The sequence below is a fragment of the Meleagris gallopavo genome, chromosome 2, assembly GCF_000146605.3.
Source record: "Meleagris gallopavo isolate NT-WF06-2002-E0010 breed Aviagen turkey brand Nicholas breeding stock chromosome 2, Turkey_5.1, whole genome shotgun sequence".
NCBI lineage: Eukaryota > Metazoa > Chordata > Aves > Galliformes > Phasianidae > Meleagris > Meleagris gallopavo.
Window position 1 is genome coordinate 42,832,996 of NC_015012.2, and position 23,687 is coordinate 42,856,682.

At 35.9% G+C, this 23,687-nt stretch overlaps 1 long non-coding RNA gene across 1 annotated transcript; it reads right to left on the reverse strand.

Moving 5' to 3' along the window:
- Positions 1 to 2,370, reverse strand: LOC116216329. Its single transcript, XR_004158885.1, has 2 exons — positions 1,656 to 2,370; positions 1 to 1,169 (listed from the first exon to the last, which is right to left on the reverse strand). It is a non-coding gene; the product is annotated as an uncharacterized LOC116216329 (long non-coding RNA).
- Between the last annotated feature and the right edge of the window lie 21,317 nt (positions 2,371 to 23,687).

Genomic DNA, 23,687 nt, shown 5'->3' on the forward strand with positions numbered 1-23,687 from the left:
TTTTTTTGTTTTGTTTTTTTCCATCTTTAATTGTTACTTGAAGTCTGCTGGCAAACAATACAAACTACTTCTTAATCACTAATACAGATCAGCTGGTAATAGACAAACTAAACTATTCATTGTAAAAAGTTTCTGTGCACTGTTGCTGATCTACATTAATGTAATTAACTTACAGGTGGTCTGAAGAAAGAAATGAGAAATGTGGAAAGATTTTCAGATTTGAGAGGGTGGAGTTTGTGGATTTTTTTTAGTTTTCTTTTAAACAAAAATGCTCAATGCAAAAATTAAAAAATTTTTTTAAACATTTTCAATTCCTTTTTTCATCTGAAATACATCACCATGATTAAGTTTTCAGTAAAGTCATAATGTAAACAATGAAAATATCTTAATTATCAAAGAGTGAATAGTAGCATGGAAATATCTAGTCAGAAAATGGAAAAAAAACCATCATCCCACTACACATAAAATGGACCAATGGGAATAGAGCAGACAAAGAAATTACTCAAATTAATATAAAGGTTTCTATGCAACAATTTGCACCAATTTAAACTAATCTAAAAGTTATTTTACTCATAAATTTGCAGTAAATTGAGGACTCTAACAGGTTTAAAACTGAGCTAGCTTTAGATATTATGGTATTAATTAGAAGGTGTAGAATTATCACCAGCACTGTGGTGTTGAAAGCCCTTGCTTATGTACCCTTTCCAATCAGAATAATTACACTGGTGTAAATGCTCTCAAATTGACCTAACTGCATTCCAACCTTTAAGCATATTCAACATTGAAATGGAGTTTATGTGGAGAAACAAATTTGCAAATATCAGTAGGCCCTTAGTGAAAAAACTGACTTCACTGTCCCTACATTTGATATCGGTATCGTAGCTACAGCAAAAGTTCACTTTGGAAGAGCATCAGAAATTACGTTTTCAGAAGCAGAAATTAGATTTTAAACTAGAGAAAATAGTTTGTGTCACACATAATATACATACATATGCTGTCATTAGTTGGTGTATATAATTAATTTTAAAGTGTAAACGTGCACATACATGTGTTTACAAAAGCATTCTCACGCAAATCTAATGGAAGAAATTGTAAAAATGGCTCATTACATCACTGATCCCTGTGAACTCAGGAGTGAAATCAGTTGAATTGCTGGAAAAAACGTAACACTGGGGGGACACATGCAAGCAAGATGAAAGGAAGGAATATAATACAGATAAATGTATTCACAGTATCCTGAACACATGTAATATTTTCAAACTGATTATTTGATAATAAAACTGAGAAGGTGTCCATATACATATTAAGGAAAAAAAAAAAACGACTGTAAAATTGAAAAATCTGGCTTAAGGGTCACATTTTGTTTGAATTGTATATCTGTAAATATTTCAACTCAAACTTTTTTTTAATGAGAAAGAGAAAACAAAAATCAAACAAATACAAAGCAAATAGCAACAACAAAAAACACCCAAAACCTGGCGAAACTTATCTCCAACAGACCCACTGCAATGGCCACCTACTGTTTTGGTTTATTTATTTAACAGTGTTTTCTATTCTCCAACCCAGTGAGTCCATTTTCCAGAAAGCAGGCTTAGGAATCAAACCCTACAAAACCACTAGTGTCACACTGACCCTCAAGATTATAACATGCTTACGTGATTTGATGTTGGCATCTCTGTAGGTGCCATTCAGAATTGCAAGCTCCATCAGCTGCATCTTTTTAAGGCTGTCTTCTCCTTCTGCCTGCATATGAAAAGATAGGAAGAAAGTTTAGGTTATTAATTCACAAGTGCATAAGATCTAAGAGAGCTAGAATAAAATGCCTTCAAATTTTAAACAATGAAAACATCTGCTTACCCATTCATCTAAAAAACAGTAAGGTTTGGTAACTTTTCATTAAAATTAAGTTCAAGTTGCCTATTATCTACCATTAACTAATACTGATATGTATCTTAGAGAGTTTTGCAAAAGACTCGTGCCAAAATTATAAAAACTAAGGTTAAATTCTTTTCTGAAGCTTTATTATGACAGTTTATATATTCCTGAACTATCTTCGAAAAGTCCTATTAGCAGACAAGAAAAAGAATAGACACCACAACTTTTTTTCGCAACTTTAATATGTACCTACATAGGAGATACTGACTGACTGCTTCAGTAAAAAATTTTTTTTTAAATTAATTATTTGAGCAACTTTCCAAACATCAACAACTGCTGTAAGAAGGAAGTCAGAATTTTGAAATATAGACATTCTCTGATGAGGATATATCTATCATCTATACAGTATACATGGTTCCTAAGTTTGGTTTCAATATACCTCAAGTTATCTACTCTCTATGGTATCCTGCAATTTCCATAAATATTTTGTAGTATTTAGTTAAAACAACAACAACAACAACAACAACAACAACAACAAAAAAACCCACCAACCCTCCAGAAAAACCACTCACTTTTTAGATACTAACAAAAAAGAAGTAATAATTAGTACCATTTACTATTTGAAGACATTTTCAGATTTGTTTTTCCTGAAATACTACCATTTGTTTAGACTACATTCTATCAACCAGAAAACAAGATAATCGCATACAAAATCCATGAGATGGTCATCAGTATCTACTTTAATGCTGAGATACCGCCTTGCTTCTCATATTCTCTACTATTGCTGAAAGTCTCATTCAGAGAGAAAAAAGGGGCAGCTTACATGTCCCCTTCAAAGGTAATGACAGCCTGGACAATACTGTGCTATCTACTTTGAAAGACAGTCAGATTCCAGAGCCAGTTGTTCGCCTGTCTTAAACTACAACTTCAACAGGTGGTTTTAATTAGGCCTTTGAAGAGCACAGAATGATTATGGAAAGCAGAATTAAAAGCCACAAAGAACAGCAATCATCACCAATAATCTAAAGACTGTACTATTAAATAACTCCAGTATAAAACTGCAGCACTGAAACACCTTATACCAGTTAGGAGTTGACAAGAATATCCATGTTCAGTGGATCCAAAGTATATGAAAAAAAAAATTCAGACAAATTTAAAGGAAAAGATTGTTATGCATACTTAACTTCCCAAACATGGAGAAGTAACTTATTAAATTACAAGGGGGAAAAAATGTATTGAAGAAAATAAACTACTTAATGTGAGGTCTGCTCAAGAATCTCCTGCCCCCAATAGAAGCTAACATCTAATTTTTATTTTTATTTATTTTTTCTCAGATCAACAACTTAAAATCAACACAGTAGATAGCCAAGACTGAATCACTTTCAGATGTCAAAAAATGAAGTCCCAACTGTAAGACTGAGGATTTACCTGAACACAAAGATTAAACACATTAACAATTTATGTTGTTGCTATGCACGCAGAATTTACTGGAAGAGTTAGACATTATTGTATTTATATATTAAATACTGTATGACAGACCGAACTAATGCTTATATTGAAAAAGTAAATACACATTCAATTAGCATTTTAACTATGAATTAATTGTACAGTTAAGCACTGTGCTATCCAGAAACCTCAGATTACACAGTCATTAGAATCAGACTCTCTGGAATACAAAATGTACTGATCATATTATGCTTAATGTGAAATCCTCAGAACAGACTTACAATTGACATGTAAAGAATTTCTATTTTTAATTTATTTTTAAAGATATTCTTACTCCATTGCATCACTGCTGATAAATTATCTATACTATGTAGTCAACCGTCATGCAATAAAAACAATTCCAAATCTACTGTTCTACCCAGAGATTGAATCTATCAATTCTGGTTATTCTGGATACAGCATCATTTTTCAAATTTATTTTAGCAATTATGATTTTTAACATATTCATTCTCCTTTTCTCCTCCACCGTTAATGGTTATTCTTTGCTATTATTTGTTTCTTGGTTGCTTTTTTTGCTTGGGTTTATTAACTGAATGCAAGTAACCAGAAAAGCCTTCTCAGTGTCAGCTGTATCTCCCATACTGCTATGTATGTAAAATTGCATACTTCCTCCAAATAAGAGTTTAGGTGATTGATCTGACACTATTAATGAGTCTCAGTAAATGCTGAATCTTTCATTCCATTTGATAGGATAATTTTAGTAACTCTATTATCCCAGATTTTAGACCCATGGTGAACGTTTTCCAAATGTAGTTATTTATAGGATAAAAACTCAAAGACAGAAAACTTTTTTTTTCCTTCCGAGAACCCCAAAAGGAGTTATAGCAACTTAAAAGCAATAAAACCCAGACAAAGTGATCCATTTACTTTGGATCTTCAATATTCCTATAGGTCACTATGCTTTCTATGAGAAAAGATGTGGCAGTTACTTGGATTACCAAGTACACTTACAAAACCGAGAGCAGTCTTTAGCATACAAAAGAGACTGGAGACCTTCATTTTTATTCTGCAGATTTAATTCTCTGGAGTACCATTCAGCAGCTGATAAAACTCGTATTCTTTAAACAGGCTCCCAACCACAATTTAAAACATTTTTTTAAGGATGGTATCAGTGATACCTCACAGGTAGAAGATGAGGACTTGCACTGGCAGATATTAACAGGCCTTTTAGCTTTAGGTATTTTGTTTCACCCATTCGGCAAAGAATAAAAAAACAAGGAAAACAAACAATACCCCCCCCAACTCCAATACTGACGGGAGGGCATCGCGCCAGGCGCCCAGAAGGTGGCGCTGTGCATTACACAAAGCCCTCACCTCAGGACGGGGTGCGCTCCCGCCCTGCCAGGACTGCAGCCCCTTGCACCCAAGTTTGTAGCAGCCGCCTCCCGCCTCTCTTCCAGGCGCTAGCCACAGAAGTGGGCAGGACCCTTTCATGTCCTTCAGTCTCTGGTTTAAAGATCTCTATGTAACAAAATTCACCAATAGTCAAAAACTCCCATTTCCAAGAGTAGGGATAGAGAAACAGGCCCATGTTTTCCTCTGACCTATCCTCTCTTCGTTGCTGGCAGATGATCAAATGAGGCACACCGAAGCAATCTATCCTAGCTGCAGGCATTTCTGCAGGCACTCTCTGTTAAAGCAAAGAGAGGTTGCATCAGGGATACAAAGGCAATCTCTAAAGGGACAGTACGTTTCCTGTACAATAGCTACAACAAAGCTCAGTCATTTGTACCAAGAGGAAGCTACTTTGAGCAAACATCAATAAGGTCACTTAAAGCCAGATTTGCATTACTAAGTTGAAGCTCAAGTGATTGACTCAAACCTCTCATCTTCTTAAATCTTCAGTGCTTCCTTGTATTTCTCCTGTGCAATATAACATGCAGATTACGAAAAAAAAAAGAAAAAAAAGAAAAAACGAATCTTAAATGGTATCTTGAAACCTAATTCTTTAAATCTAAGCACTCGCAGCTGCTCACTGAATACAAATACTGGGGAGGTGCAATAAATCCTGACAAAGCCAACTATGTGCAGACAAGGGTGTGTGGTTGCTGCCCTCCTCACAGCAGCTCAGCTCTACTTGTACTAGCAGTAAAAAGATCTGAAGGAGACCACAGAGCAGTGACCACACTCAATTGGTTTTCTAATCCTTATCAGAGGAGGACTGGTGGTCACAAGGTTTAAAACACTACTAACAGTTCCTACTGTCACCTGCACCAAGTCTGTCAGCGTTGCTGTATCTGTAATGCTCATCTAAAACCAATGGAGAATTATTAATTTTTTAATTGTTGTTAGTTAAAATTACTGTTTGGTTTTTAACAGTTCCTAGGAAGATATACCAATGTAACATCAAAAGCTATCCTGACTGAGCTCCTTTCTAGGAATGCAAAATGGGAGTATCACCTCGCTGAGGAGGAAGATGAAGGCCATTGCTGTGTCTGAAACTGGCCCGAGGCCCACAGCAAAGAACACAATACACAAGGCTCACCATATTGATGCCCACCTAAAACCATAATTCCATCTCCTATATTGGGTAATGCTAGCTGTTTAAGAGAAAACTGTGGAACATCGTTATGTAACAACTATTAGTGTGAGCTCGTTTCATGTCACGAAACAGGGAGTTCAGATAGAGCAATCTACTACCTCCTTATGTTTTTAATCACTTCATTGCATTTTCAGTGTACAAGCTTTACCTCAACCCTGCTGAACCTCAGATATCTTGAGATCCTTGGAGAAATTCTTTTGATTAACTAACATTTCTGAAATACTCCAGGCACTTAAATCTCTCAGACTCTCATATGCATACAGTGCATACTTAGGAATACAGTACTTTTAAACTTTTCATTTATACACAAAAGGTAGACATGCTAGATAGGTAGGCAGATAAAGTGTCAGGCTGGAAGGCAGACAAATACACAGATTCCAAAGACAAGTGCATTCACTGCACTGTTCCAATGAAGGACTTGGGGAGACAACAACACTGTCCTCAGAAGTGAAGGGCACACCATCAGCTTCTGCATACTGGCAGTTCTGAGGAAAGTGGAATAATGGGATGAGAAGCCAGTAATAACTCACAGTAGATAGAAGGGCACTTTCGTGAAAGAAAAGGAAAGAAAATAACAATAGTTTAGCAACGGATACTACTGAGCAGAGATGAACGAGCGGCATACAGCTGAGCCAGTCAGTACCCACACTGTGCTGCATTACTGCTGCTGGACCACACTGAGCCACACAAAGCCCCTTAGGTGACTGCAGCTGCATTAATTCACCAGCCAAACAATCCACTCGGTGATATGATAGCAGACATACTTTATCCTGATAGAGCTCCTTGAGCCTCACAGTTCTTACCAGTTAAGTCTCAAAACATATTCTGATTCTCACCACTAATAATGGCAGGGAAAGCTTTGAGCCTTTCTATAGAAGCAACTCACACATTTTTCCCTTACAGTAATTACTCTGGAAAATATGACTTTTTTTTTCCAGCATTCATAGCCACAGAAGTATGCTTATTTAGGTGATGTTAGTGACTGTCATCAGCTTACAAATGTCATGCATGTTGGATGGTGTTTTTGCATGCCGTCACACATTCCTGCACTTCAGCTGGTTTCTCATGAACTGAACTGAGCTCAACCCTAGGAAGGGTGCAGCCAGCACTGGCTTTAAAGCAGCAGTCCTTTATCAAGTGATGGTGAAGAAAAGTGATGCATAAATCATGTGCAAATACAAAGACCAAAGATCTGTCTTGGTCTTCCCTCAGTTAACTGCAGTGGGTCTTTCCCCCCAGGCTGATGACAAGAAAAACCAAGCAGCCCCGGCAAGGCAAGAGCACCAAAGAGCAGCGTTGACCTTTCAAGTGCCTCAGCAACTACATGTACTGGCATGACTGCCAGCCAGCCGTCTCCGCAACACCTTTGGGTAAGCAGAAATACTTGATATCCTCAAAGACAGAGCAGACACCTCTTCCAGCTAATACCTTTTATTCAAGTCTCTACGCTTTTGTCCACATTGCTTCAGGTTGAGAATTCTGCCAACTATGTGCACAACATATTTTTAAGTACACAGTCAATGCATTAAATAATTTTACTGCACACGAAACAATTACACTGAAAATTCCTTCCTCAAATAGAAAAGTCATTGGCAGTTGTCACATACAAAGCACTTGCAATTTATTAATTTAATCTGAATTTTGATAAAACATAATAGCACCACTGAAATAGTTTACTGTTACTGCTCTTGTTTTTCTCAGCCCGCAGGCAGGGCTCTGTCACCCTGCCTTCCTATGTCCTCAACTGCTAGAGCAGACTAGCAGCTGCAGCTTCATCGCCAGCGCTCTGACACTCACTTTGACTCAACACGCTGTGGAATGCTTTTATCTAGCTGACAAAGAGAAATGTTCCACTGCAATTCACTTGTAGATCAGTAAGTATTCCAAACATACCATGCGCCAGTCAAACAGTCTTTACACATGAATGTCTCCATTCAGGGACAAAAACCATCCATTCATAACTGATAAACAAAAAACCTCACAAACAATATACTACAAATTCCTAGACATACACGTATTTAAAACAAAAAGCAGATATCAGGCATCAATATACTCTAAAATATATTATAAAAGATCACAGGAAAATACATTGGAAAAGTTGAAGTGAAAGTAAGCACACACGCTTAAAATTTACTCTGTATTTGGAAAGCTTTTTTTTTTTTTTTAATTCTAAGTTGTTGAAACACCAAAATATCTATGGTAATGCAGTCGTAGTCAAGAAGACAAGTAACCAGAAATAAAACAGAAAGAAAAGAGCTTTTTAAAATAATCTGAATCTGACTGCATAAACTACTCATCAGTTACCTACTTCAAGATGTCACTTCTGTAAAGGCTCTTACTTCTGCCAAGCTACTCTATTACCTAGAGTTAAGGAATAAACATCCTATCATCTCTTCCCCTCAAGAAACTTGACAAAGATTCCTAAGTTTCCCATGTCTGGAACATAAATATTGGTAGTTAGAAGCTGTTGGTAAACATACATCATTTAAACTTCCTCATTCCTGATTGTATATTTCTGATGGTGATGGAGCAGATACAACATAACTCCTGTTGGTACTAAGGAGAATTTGCCCAATAATTGTTTTCTGGCATCACTCAGCAGCTTTTCTTGTATTAGAGGAAGCTTCCCCAAATACTTTTCAGACAAAGTAAAAGAAATCACTCCTTTAAAACCAGCCATATTTCTTAGAACACTGTATGCCATTAATGATACTATAGCACTGAATAAGCAGCATGTTGTAGCTCAGTTATTTCTCTACTTCCTTTTCAACACTGATGCACACTGCTATGTCTGTGAAGACAGGCAAAGATAAATTAGCATCATTATTTCTTCTGGGCAACACAGCCTGCTTATCTTCTTCAAAGCAAGCTCTCAGTTCAAATGATATGCAAAGAAGACTGTGCTGTTTCACTTGACAAATTCATTGGTCATAATGTTAAAGATATACTAGGGGGAAAAGGCAGCATATCTTTTTACACTTTCCATCACCTTATCTGACACATCCATGTTTAATCATGATACTTGGCTAACCAGTAATATTTGAGTGTCCTTACGCCCCCCCTCCCCCACCTTCCATTCCTGCAACAGGAAAATACAGATAAGGTACAGAAAAATCAGCATGAAGCACATTTTATAAGCCAAACTGAAATACAGTACCAATGGAACCTAGGGGCTGTTTCACCATATACTTTCTAGGTACTAGTTGTTAATATATTGAAAAAAATATCGCCTGAAGCATTCTGTTTGACCTTAATGGACTTTTATGCTTGTCCCAAACAATTACTGAGAACAGTCATAAGGGGCTGATATTTAACTCACAGGCTTTTGAGCTTTCAAGGAAATAACAGCCCTTGGATTGATTATATTGGGCACTCAACAGTAATTACTTCCAGAATTTGCTTTTTGTTTAGCAGTTTTTTTGGAATTATCATCTATCTTTTCCTCATATCCTAACCATCCAAGTGTTAATGACATGAAGCTCCACACACCACACAGGAAGGAACAGCGAACAACAAAACTCCAGAAATGCCTTTCATGACATATATACACATATCAGCCCATCTCAAATATTAAAAGAAAACAACATTTATACAGTTCCCTCTACAATGTTTCGGAAAAGACATAATTATCTGGAACACATTAAGATGTATTTATTAATATATGTATTAACATTCAGATGAAATAATTATCAATAATGTGATCTATAGCATTAGATCTATTTTTAGCAATGTGAAAACCCAGTTAAACTTTCAGAGCTGAACACTATTTTTGGTGTTTTAATTTTGGAGTGCTAGACACTCAGATTTCTTCCCAGTGGTTAGTTTAATTCTGAAAAAAAAGAGCTAAACTATATGCACACTGAATGGGATGCTACCAGGCAAGCCTGTAAGTATACATTTCCCATGTAAGGCTCTACAAGCAACATCTGAAGTACCACAAACATAACAGGAATCAGAACAGAGATCAAACATAACCCATATTATGCAGATCTTTATTCCATCTCTAGCTTTTGTAACAGAGTGAACCATGTCAAAACACTCTGAGATTGTGCTGACGCATTCCACTTATACTGGGACAAATGTTTTAACCCATGTTGTATGTACAATATATTATAAAAAATAATTTCTCTAACTTATGCTCCACAACTACATACAATAAACGCAGTTCATCTAACAGGTACAGATAAGAGACAGTTGTTAGAAAAATAAAAATGGGATTGTTATTAAAATGCTTGTACACAGGTCTAGCCTGACCTATTATTTATTTTGATATCTCAGGAGTTTTCTATTTGAGCTTATACAATGTAAACAACTCTAAAATTCTCGTAGGTGCAGCAACGACACTGAACTCAGACATCATATCCTCCACCTCCCAAAAGAGCCCACTATTTCAAAACCAGCATTTTGTTGCAGACTCCAGTGCCAGTTAATTCTGTTTCCAGCTATGCTAATGTTTCAGCACATAAACAAAGCCTTTCATTCTCAAAATGGTATTGAAATATGACCCCATATTTTCATATGTAAAACGTGTCCTTTATGTTTTTAATCTGTCCCCACATAAAAATAATAATACTAAAAGAGAAGAGACATCTTATTTTAGATCAAATTTAGTAATTAGAAAGAATTGACAAGTTCTCTCTTTAAAGTAACAAAAGAAAAATAACTGCTGGTGAGAGAACACTGGAAAGACTTGCTGCAAATAAGGGTACATTCTTCAAGTGTTCCATTAAACACAGGATTCAGGGTCGCAATTGATGTCACGCAGAAATTCAGGCTGTGGTACTGACTTTTAAGATATTTTTATTTTCAGCTTGAAATGCCCTGAAAAGATAATACTGACCAATCCAATTAAACTCATGTATTAGGATAGAGAGTAAAATCACAAATATTTGGCTCATCCAATTCCAAGATTTAGGGAACAGAAGTCTTCCAGTAGCTTCATTGACTATCACTCACGTATTCAACAAGAATCGTGACAGGGAAGTGTGATGAGGTAACCAATATAAAAAAAATATATATCTGCTTCTGCATTTCACCTGCCCCTCCTTTGGTAGTATTTTACATAACTGTTTTATTTCCAGAAGAACAGATTGAGCAATGGCATGGTTTTATTGATGCTTTTTCTTCTCTCTGTGTGGTGGAGTAGTCTAATGACAAATGACTGAAATGTATAAACAGGACAAATAAGTTTGAATAAAACTACCACTCAAAGAAATATGTAATATTGAGATAAAAAGACACATATGTTTAAACCCAAGATGCACAAAAACACAGTGTACCTGAGACTTTAATTTCTAGAGCGACTGAGGAAGCAACTTAGGGACAGATGCACTGAGTATATGCTTTAAGTAATTCTCAACAGCTGCTAAAATGTGAATGAGTACTAAAAGTTCACAATTACTTTCAGCTGCTTACAAGCAGAGATGCAAGCCACAGATCTACTGACTGTAATAATAGGGCATATGTGTCTTACATGCATTTTACTGCTACTCTAATATAAATGTCACTCTTTAAAAATCGAAGTTAATTCTTCCATAAACACCGCAGACGCCTGTCCTACTTTCCTTGTACCCTCAGAGCAGACGGGGCCCACGGCAAGCCAACAGGACTATTCCAACTGGCTGGGCTCCCCTTGCTTGCGGCTGGCTAAAACCTGCTTTCACACAGCTTAAAAATACAGAGATGTGAAAAAAAGAATTGTGTGCACTCTCTTTAGCGGACAAATATGTCAATCATATGACCTTCCATTTGAAGGCTCAAGCTGCTCCAAGGCAGTGTGTTGCTAGGGAGAAGGCTTTCTTTGCTATTTATTGAGCTTTCTTTTCAGCTTTTCGAGACTACCCAATGATTATTTTCCAGAGACAGCAGCGAGAACGCAGTGCTGCCTAGCCAAGACTATCAACAAAGGGCCTTTGATGCACGCTTCTTCCCAAAAGCATTACCCCACTGCACACCGTGTGACCAAGGGACAACACTGCTGTGTCCCAGCAGAGCTGCAACCTGTGGCTATCCCAGGAGCGCCAGCTACCAGAACTCCCATTTGTGACAAACTGCCAGAGCCAGTTTGGAACCCAGATAGCCCTGAAAACCTACTCATGAGGAGTCAAGGGAAGGCATGAAAGTTTCTACCGTCAGTTTGTATCATTATTTTCATAGTAGCTCTATGCAAATTTAGCATTTCAAAAGCCTCAAAAGGCAAAGTTTCATACATTTAGCCAAGACGCTTTTGAAACATACATATTAGAAAAAAATATACATGGAACATATTTTAATTTTTAAATAATTTCATTAATCTTGGGTGTCAACTCTTAACAGTTTCAATTACAAAACATTAGTGTATTCTAAGTAAATCATTAAAAATCACGCAATATACTTCATTTTCCTGTGATTGTTCCACAGATGTAATAATTATTTTACTTGTCTGTTAAGAAAAGTGCATATATTTCCAGTGTACTTCATTTAGATTAATTCAAGCATATGGAAGTCTTATTTCAATTATTTATTATTTGTTCTTGAAAAAAAAATCCTGGAGCTCGAAGCTGAAGTAAGACGTATTGATTGCAGCCCTGACTTGTTTAAATTCAACATCGCTGCATTTTTATCTTGCTAGTTGCTCTTTGCTAATCTTTCATTTTTAAAAATTCTTCATTTCAAGATCACCTTAGTCTCTTATCCAAGCACTCTGCAGGTTGTATACTGCAACTAGTTGTCTGCACTTAATAGAGACAGTCCTCTAGAAAGTTACTCCAGAGAAGCTGAGGTCTTTTCTGGAGAATACCCCTTGTACCCTGTTGCATATTTGGGCTGAAGACAGTCATTGTAAATACCACTTGTCTTCTTCCCTAAGTTGAAGTTGAAGGTTTTTCTGCACTAAACACTAAAGATACTAAATACGAAGTACTGCATACATACACAAGTGCAAGCCAAGGGAGTTTAACTTTCTTAAAATTTGAAATGTCAAAATATATTAAAAGAAGGAGCTAACTTGAATCCATTTTCTCAATCACATTTGAATGAACAACATGATATAACAATAATTTAAGTCTAATTTTCTTAGAATGAGAGAATTATATATCAGGCCTATCTTAAATAATTAATTTCCCCATCATTCCCCTGCTGCTCTACATACTATTTTAAAAGTCTGCCTCCTCAGCAGAAACACAGACACAATGCTAAAGTAACCATTTAGCAGGACATGTATTAAAAATTTGATCAAATTTCACTGCAAGTTCAAGTCTATAATGGGACAGAAATAAACAACAATCAAGACTTCTGTGCTTCCATTTCTTGCTGAACTTAGCATATTCTATAGTGTTGTATCTGAACAGCTTGCTAGAGACTCTGCACCATGCATTACACTAAAAATTCATCTAACAGTTTTCCTTATTGAATTGCCAAGTAGTACCTGAACTGTGGCTGAAACGCTCAGCAGTAACCAAGCCAAGCTGGATGAATGCTGTCATGTCATACTTGGGGAACCATTTGCAATAAGATAATCCTACAATATTTCTATGTGGGAGTTCCTCTGTAGCTCTTCTACTAACCTTAAATGTGAAATATGTATTGTATCAGTTTTGTGAAGAAATATTAAGAAATGAAATCCATCCTAATAACTCCAAGCTTTTCAAATGATAACTTCCTTCTTTCCTACATGTTCACTGCCAATGCCTTGCACATCAATCATTCCAAACTGAATTTTCAGTTTCATTTCAGAAAGATTCTTGAATCCTTCTCATTTTCCCATTTCTAGATTTCAGTCTTGTTCTTCAAATCTTTACCCCCAAATCTGTTTCAATATTGTTCAGACTGCAGTACTCTGAGCACTTATTATTCTAATCCAATCATTATGAGAAAGCATCTCTTTCCATTTAGATACCTGAAATAAGTACAATGAAACTGTCTTTCAGAGATCATAGAATTATCATTTCAAATTCTAGTAGACAAGGTACACACCTGTAAGTAAAAGCGGCTTAAAATGTACTCTCTACAACAGGATAAATCACCCAAGCCCCTCTTAATCCTCTGAACTGTGGAATCTCATGAATATTCCAAAATAATACCCAAATTCACATACTCTAACTTAATGGATTATATTCTTATGCACAGTATTTTGCAACAAAAAAATTACTTTCATGCACATAAAAATGACTTACAGAGATAAAAATAAGAAAAAAGGAAAAAGAATAATTAAAAATTAGGAATCGCATCTAAAAAGGGCTGCAAGTTTTTTGACTCTAAAAGTAAATTAAGAATATTTACTTTCTCTTCATCAGTGGGAAGAGAGGAAATTCTTTTCCTTAAGTCAAAGAAAATATAAATAGCAAAGATCCAAAAAGACTGAAAAGCACGGGCAATTGTGAAATGATTCAAAAAGGGATTTTTGTTTCTAGAATGTGTAGAACTAAGCTCCAGTGTATTTGCACGTGGCTGAGTTCAGTAAACAGCGACCTTTAAAAACTGAGGATGGAATGGGGATCAATCAGATAGGAAACTTACAGAGAGTTATTTGAGTGGAAGCACATACTTAAAAACAAAAAACAAAAAAAAAGAATGGAAAAGATGATGCTAAAATGCAAAAAAAATTAAAATGCTATTGGAATGCTTTTTGCTAGTCTACAACTTCTGGATGATTAGGCAGAAGATTTATACTGCTGTCAAAGAAGTCAACTGATTTAAAAAAGGGAAAAAAATCTCAGCACTTCTGTGGTACTGCAAGTCAATACAACTAACTGGCGACGGTCACAATCCTAGTCTCTTTCTTCGCTTTTGCTCTCCTATGTATCAAACATCATACCCACACCTGAGCCATATCGACATGTGAATCTGCAAAGGATGTTTATTTTAGGCCTGAGTAGTTTTCTGTCAGATAAAGGGGAGTTGAAACCTCCCCAGCAAGAAGCTGTTGACTGACACGGCTCCACGTGAAATTAGTATTTAATTCTAAAGATTAGCAAACTAATTTCCAAACTAGAAGCATGGTATTGTCTTTTCTAATTGAGGGTGAAGCTGCAATTTACCACTTTACAACCAATTTATCTTCTTATTAAATTATCTCAGCTCATTTTTCTTATTCCTCTATCCAACTCATACAATATTTTTTAATTTTATTTTACCAATTTCTGCCCATTTCTCTTTATTTATAGTCATTCTTCTTACTACCAGTCTTCTGTGGAAGGATACTACTATTGCTGCCTTGACCACTGGTACTAATCATGCTCCTCTTATTGTCTACCTTAAACTATGTGAATTATTCTTTCTCCATTTGTAGATTTGCTCTTCTGAAGCAAAGGCTACAATCTCAGCCGTTTACTTACTACTGTAAATATTTACTAAATTCATGTTTTGCAGAGACCTTTGAGCTTTGATATTTGCACTCCTAAGAAGCACTGAAAAAACTAAACATAATCGTACTAAACTAGCAATTTTTACATTGTAGGCCACCAACTTTAAATCCACACCAACTACACAGTACATCCAACAATTAGAAATCTGAGCACTCCCCCCAAAAAATTATTTACTGATATTGATGTCATATTTCTGTATTATACTCTTCTGTAGAACTACAATGAGTGAGAACTGATTTTCTTCAGCCAAGAACTGTATGTCTTGGGACAATGCATTTTATTTTCATGTCTCTGCATGCAGTGTTAATGTTTGCATAACAACATGTAAAGTCTGATTCAGAGTTCAGTACGAGTATGCATACATAGCTTCCACTCCCAAAAAGCTTATTGTGAAGTCAGTGACTACATGAAAAGAAATGTAGAAAGATACAAACTTAGGGAATCTAAAGATCAGAAGCCAATGTGACAATGTCCTAGAAGAAGCAAAGTTGTATGAAAAATGAATAAAAATAATTTAAATGATTTTATCAGAAAAGAGAGGGTTGTGCCTTGAGAAGAAACAGATGCTACCCTACTAGTCTAGGGGAACTCATACTTCTTTGATTCTCTGGATTTCCAGACCAGCAGTAGCAAGAACCCTAGAAAACGTAATAAACTAAACAGAGAATTTTTCATAGCTTCCCCCTTCTTCCCTCCTGTGGTATTCCCATATTTTGGTGCCTATTATCTGGACTGTCCTCTGTGTGTTCTGCTTCTTGTGAGACACTCAGTACAGCGATGTACCTCTCCAAAATCAGCAGAAAATTTTGCAGGTTATTTCTCTATTATTTAGCAAATAAAATCAGATTACGGAGAAGCCTGACAAGTGCTATTTTGTTATGCTCATCCACAAAGTAAGTAGTTGAAGTCTGCAATTGTGCTCAGCAGCGAAGCAGAAAGATTTCACTTCTAACTAACAGTTGGCATCACAAATTCATTCCTCAACAGGTCCAACTCAGTTATGCCTGAGACAACATAATAGGTAAGTTAAGTCTTATACAGAGTCTTTTATATATAATCATATAATTGGATAGCAATGCCAAAAGGTTTCTCTCTGCACTGCCCAATGTAAAAGACAGAATATGCTTAAAAAAAAAAAAATAATAAATCTGATTTCTAACAGGATGAGTAGGTGCATATCCTTCTATCCTCACAATTCAATATTCCTCTCTAGAATGAATAAAGACATGTTACAGATGCAAATGATAAGTAATTTTCAGGTTATGAAAAACCTTCTTAAAAAAAACACCAACCAACCAAACAAAAAACACCATATATCATTAGGTAGCAATTCCACATTTTCCACACTTTCTACCCAGGAAAGAGAAGAGCTAAGATTATACAAGATCTTAGCAAAACTAAGATAACACAATGAAGCCCAGATTTCAGTTATAAATAAGTATCAGATAGCCTTATCTCGATACCTGAATTGGCAAAAGAAACAAACAAACAGAAGTTTAAACTGCTCCTATGCTCTCACTGTCACTTAGGTCCATCTTAGCTGTGCAAGTCAAGAAGAGAGGATGAAAAGGAAGAAGGCACAAGACTTGAACTAAGATAGGGCCCGAGAAAGACCAGCAAGCCTTTGGAATCAAAATTCCAAAGAAACACAAGAAAAATCACACTATGAAATTTGAAGACTACATACAAACACCAATGAGTTTTGCAGAGCTGCTGTAAGGTATTTGTGCCATGTATCTAAATTATGAGTCTAGAACACAATTAATATGGGAAAACTAAAAAAAAATAATTTTAAATGTAACTTGAACTGCTAAAATTCAGAGTATCAGTACTAGTAAATGCTACTCTTGTCTTCATCTTATTTCTTTGGAAATAGTTCTAAAGTTTCGTAGAAACTTTACCCTGAGGCTACCAAACAGAATTTCAGCTGCATCGTTAGTAACAGTTTAAGAATTTGTTAGAACAGAGCAGCTGTTCAGCTATTGAATCACCAGCACAAATTTACTATTTACAGGATTCCTACTAGTGATGTAAGATTCTTATGAAGGAGTTATACTTTTACTGCTGAAGTAGTAAAAACAAAAGCCTAAATTACTGACGTAACAACAGTTACTCCTCTCTTTTTAATTAGTTCATCCACAATATCTTAATATTGATGAGTTAAGTTTTTGAGATACATACTTACATAGGGAAGATCATAGGGAAACATTTAAGCATTAGGTCTTATGTCTTATAAATTAGTCTTTATAAATGTAATGTAAGTTATTTTTGAGAAAAAATGCTATTCCAAGTATAACAACTTCTGATATTTTGGCAATATCAATTTTAAAATCGAATATCCAAGAATTCAAGCGCATATCAGCTTCCCTATTTCCTTCTGTGAGTGAGTGAGCAAATTTCACAGTGGTCAGAAGAACATTAACACATGCTTCCAAACAAATAGTGCACAACACTGGTCATCAGTTCTTACTAGCACAGCTGACTTCTTGAGCACAACTGAAGGTTAAGCAAGCATAAGTGATGCTCATCCGTTGAGGCATTTGTGAAAGCAGAAAGTCCATCTTCTCACATTTCAATAGCATTGGTGCTGACAAGGAAGTCAGCAGGTCAAAGCCCAACTCCCTTCAGAGAGAATGCAAGCCTGAGCTGGGAAAATATTTACATGTGACCTGAAAAAAAACAGTCTGAAGGCCCACAGCACCTTATTTGTTTTCAAAGGAAACCTTCACTGCCCTCCTCCCCTACCAGAAGCAGACTTGACAACTCTGGTAATAAATATTACATGCAGAGGAAAGTTGAAATCAATAGCAGGTTAATGTTTATTGAAACAATACAGAGAACCATTTTTAATAGCATTATTTGAAAATAGATCTAATCTAGCAAAGGAAATTCAATTTATATTTAGAGCAATCAGATTTTATTTTTTTACTCCAGAGATTCGTTGCAAACTCAGTCTCTGAAAATGTGCTTACTGTACTGCATTTAGCAGAAACAGTTTAGCCTTAATAAGCTGATAGTCTGCACAGGAGCATGGATCAACTCATTAAGAATGTAAGCAGCTTTCTAACAGTCTTCTTTGCTGTTCAGCCTATGCCAGAGAAAGCAAGGATCTCTCCCCTAAAACCCGTAATTTATGAGTTTATTCAAACTCGCCAAATTGCTTTAAGTAAACGCCTCTTATATTTGAAAATTCCCATGGTAACTCATTTAGTTTGGCAGGAAGGCAGACCCAAATTCAATCCTTTTATCCTCCAGCTAAACCATTACAATGGTAATTCTGCTCTGACACTCTGAAGAGACTGCTAATTACTGTACTCTGGTCCCCAGACAGATTTCCCATTCAGATTAAAATGGCTGTGCAGAGCAGAGAACAGGAGCAACACCTCTGTGTACACGAACCGGATGTACGTTCTTCCCATTACTGCTTTTTACTGAAGAGGTTCCACCACTGCAAAGACAAAGCATCTCTATACAAGGAAGTTTGGCAGAACAAAACATTAGGAAGGAAATAAAAACAAAGAGCAGAATAGCAAAGATGGCAATTCAGCCACCAACTGCAGCGGTTGGTCTACTGAAGGTACTTGATCACCTCACAAACAAAACGAATTTATCTTCTGTGACTTGATCTCACATACCGAATATAATAGTAAGATTACATAAAATGCTGCTGTGTGTTGTGTGTTATACCATTACATGGATGTATAAGCGTCCACTCTCACTGTCACCACAACATCTAAGTTTTCATAAAGTCACCCATGTCCTTTCAAAGCATTCAGAACTTTTTTTCTCCCTCCGTCACTTTTAATCAGGAAAGTGAGAAGGAAACTGATGACTGCTCCCTCACTCTTCTGCGCCAGCTGTTCCCGCTTCCATTGAATGCAAACAGCAATTCAATTCTGAACAGAATAAACATTTACTGTCTCTGAGCCAGTACTAGAAAAGCTTAAGCTTTGTCTAATTCTGTCTTCTAAAAAGGACAAGGACAGTGCCATCCCATAGTTTTTTTTGCTTAGCACTATGAAGAAGTAGAAATCAATTTTTTTTGGTTTTGAAAATGAACAAGAATGGGAAGGCATGGGTACCACAAATGGAAAAGTAAGCCCATAGGAATATCTCCATGAAACAAATCAAACAAGATGAACATTCTTCCTGAACAAGTTCCTAGCAACTTCCAAAAGAAAACTAGGAGGAGGGCACAAATGCAGTGCATTTACAGTGGGCACCAACTCATGAATCCTTAAATAGACTATTTAAAGCTCCAAATTACAAATCAAAGAACATTGTAACAGCTAGTAAGATGAGAAGATGCACTGGTGTGCAGAAAAGGGAAAAAAAAAAGGTGCAAAATACCACATTTGGTAAGTTTATGTTTTCCACAGTTGATCCTAACCTGAATAGCCTTTGTTTTGAATGGCAGTCAATATAATCCTTTTTAGAAATTCAATTAAAAATTATGTATATACAAAAGGAATCTATTCACTTAAAAATTTTCAGTTGTTAGGAATGAAGTACCACTTCAACTTCATGGGCTGCCAGGGCTTCTGATCGAGGTGGCCAAACAAACTGTCATGCAAGATATATTAGCATTTGTTTTCACGACTGACTGTCTTGTAACACTCTCTAATAGGGCTTCAGAACTTTAATATGCATATAAAACCCACGTAGTGAGCATTGTGAAGACAACGCTTAATTCTTACACTTAGCATCTCGTTTCCTTCAAATACTGCAGCTGAAAAGATTGCTTTGTCAGCTTCCGCTCAAGAGATCTCCATTTATCGCTATAGGCAAAGAACACTTTTTTCTACAATTCAAATTGTTTTGACATTTTCCCATCAGAAAGTACTGTTGCAGCGAAATGAAATATTTTCATACTATAACCGCTAGATTACCTTCTAAGTTCTCAGTATGTATGTACACATTTATTTTCTTTTTTAAACAAGCGTTGCAATTTTGGAATGACGAGCTAAAGTGAACTTTACATCCTGTCATAAAAAAAATATTCAGTTGAGCTGTGAATGTGTAATTTCAAGATTAATCATAATAAATATAGTGTAATATATCCAACATATCTTGGGCTGTATTACAGTCAAATATGTTATCAAATACATTACAACTGGAATATGTCTGTGAGAAGCTTAAGAAAATAAAGATACTACATCAGAGCTATGTGAAAAGAATGGCATGGTGTCGATAAATATGATGTTTTTTCAAAAACAGTCTAGGAAATCTTCACAGATCTTACAATGAAATAGTTCTTTAGAATTAGAAAGTCAAAACAATGTAACAAATCAATAATATTACATTTCTAGTTCTGAAAACAAACAAACAACAAAACAAATTTCTGTGACTGCCAGCAAACTTCAGAAACAAAAAGCAGCTGAGCTATGTTATGGCAAGAAATGCCATTTTTATCTCAAACATGGAAGTTATTCTTGAGAAGAAGAGATTCAATATTTTAAAGAAATTAAAAAGGAAACGTAAAAAAGGGATTGGACATTCATCTGATTTTAGTGATAAAGAAGAATAAGTGCAACCACGGTTATCTTTTATCTTCCAAAGGTCTGTTTAGAAATTAACAGGACAGTTGTAACAACTGGAGCATACTGACTTGTTTGCATATTTAGAAGGGTATTCTGCTGATGTGAAACCATCACTGCTGAACGTAATAGCTTATGGTATTTTGATACTTAGGACAGACCCCACCTCCACGATTAGAAACTATAGCCTATACTCGCTTGCTCTCTATGGGCATGTATCATTTGATCTTGAGCAAGTTTCACCTATCAGACACAAAAAATATCCTTTGTACAAAGAGGAAAGACAAAACTGCATCCTTTTGCAATCATTGTCCAGGATTTGTAGCAAGCACGAGAACGTGGAAAGTTGATTTTCCTTCACAAATCATCTGAAATCTGGCATCCAATATCATACAAGCATATTTATACCAAGAGATCTGGATCTCAGAATCAAAACAGCTGCTAGTATTACTGCAAGATTCCTTGGATGTTCAGTAGTATAAATCTGCCCTGAGAAAGAAGTGGCAAAACCACCACGAACTCCAACAATGGTTTCTGAATTCCGCATATGGTAATTTCATTTTCAAAGCAAGAAAAGATATATTTTGTTAGCCTTACTAATACAGCATGTTTGAAAACAAAGAAAGTTTTGAAAATACTTACTAAGAGATATATAAAAAAAAAATAGTAGAAAACATGTAATTTCCAACAGTACACAAGAAAAATGAACTTGACAAAGACTTAAAAACTTCTCACTAATTGCTGCAGTCCAAGCAACGTCACTTTCCAGTAACATCTCATCTTTCTCTTTCCAGGACAGTTTGTCAGTCCTAAGTTTAACTTACAAGTATGTTATTAATGGTCCAGTCCAACATGACTTAAGCTATTTAAAATACTTAGCTCCAATCTCCTACATCATGCTCACCTACATTTCTTCTGATAAGAGAGTCCAGAACATACCTGTATTAAAATCTTAGCCTATAAGCAAAATATTAAAGAAAATCTCATTAGTCCTATACTGCATGCTCGAGTATTTTCTGTACTGTTTAAAAGAGCACATTTTCTACTGAATAGTAGTTGGAAAATCCTGATCACTTTCCCAACCGTTAGAATTTTCTGCAATCTGACGTCAAAATAGCATAATGAAGATAAGCTTGATGAGTATAAATCATCAGTCAGCATTAAACTACAGATGTTTGTATAACAAGCTTTATTTTTGTATAATCAGAATCTAGATTTCAAAACTAACACTGGCAATACAGCATACTTTAAATAGCTTGAAAAGGGAAGCACTTACTTGTTATTACTTTACTTTTACTACAAATAAAAATCTTTGCAATTCTAAGATCCTTCCAGAAAGCACTACTAAGAACACCTGTACATAAAGCAATCTGACCTCCTTAATATTCCAGTTATTATTTAATCGAAAATGTGACAGAAATGCAGGACGGCAGATCTCTACACTATGTCTCTTCAAGAACTACAATCCTATAAGTAGCATTTCTTTCACTTAGGGTAAACGCAAGGCTGTGATTTCAAAAAAGAAAACCAACTGAATAAAAAACACAACTTTCGATACCTGAGATCAGAACATGTTAAAACATGTATATACAAAGTTAATATATACATATACATTTATATATGAAACTCAGAAAATTCTCTGAGAAGAAAAAGTATAGTTATTTTGAAAAAAATTCAAGGTAAAAAATATGAAGTAAAATAGGAATCTAAAAGACTAACAGTCACTAGAAATGAGAGGTAAGAAAAACAATGCATCTTCAGTTTGTTAAGTTTTCTTATCACCATTAATGACACAGACATAATGACACAGCTTCATAATATACTCCCCACATAAGAAATACTTTAGCCAGATTTTATATAGAGAATACTTCAGTTATCAGGGACTCTACCCCTATGCCCATCCACTTCAGAAGTAATGAAAATTTAAAGCCTGTTACTAAGGGCGCATTGTCCAAATGCCTCCTGAACGCCGATGGGCATCAAGCATGAACCATCTCTCTAGGAAGGAAGCCTGTTCCATTGTTTGACCACCCTCATGGTAGAGGAATTCCTCCTAACAAGCAGTCTAAACTTTCTCTATTAAAGCTTTGTGATATTCCCCTGTATCCTATCAATAGTTTCTAGGATTAGAGCCCAGCATCTACTTCAGGGCTTCCCCTCATGGAGCTGCAGAGAGCAATGAGGTCACTTCTCAACCTCTTCTTCTCCAGACAATCCCAGTACTCTCAGCCTCTCCTCACAGGACATGCCTACCAGCCCTGTTATCGACTTTTGTGCCTCCTCTGGATGCTTTCAAGGACCCTAACATCTTTTCTGTATTGTGGAGACCAGAACTGCACATGATATTCAAGGTGAGGATGCATCAGCACTAAATATAGCGGGAGAATCACCACTTTTGACCGGCTGGGTATGCTGTGTTTAATGAGTCCTAAAATGCAGCTCACCCTCTTGGCTGCCAGGGTACTGCTGAGTCATGTTCAGCCTGCTGTCAAACACAGCACCCCCAGATTCTCTGAGCTTAAACAAGGTTTTATACAAAGATTCTAGCATACAAATTCTGTTCCAAGACCATCAAAAGAAGAAGTAAAAAGAAATGGAAGGAAAGAAGTATAAAAGATACACAGGAAGAACACTCAAGAATAAAGAAAATAAGGGGAAAAAATGGGATGAAGGATGAAAAAAGAACAACAAAATGAATTACCATGATAGATCAACTCCGTCACAATGACATCTACCAAAACCAAAGAGATTAAGTACATTTTCTGGAATACAGAGAAATCATATAAAATCTAATTAGTATTCCCAATCAATGCATAAATTTACATTGGAATTGCACATGTCTACTGACTTTTAGGAAAAAAAAAAAAAAAAAATTGTTTCTCT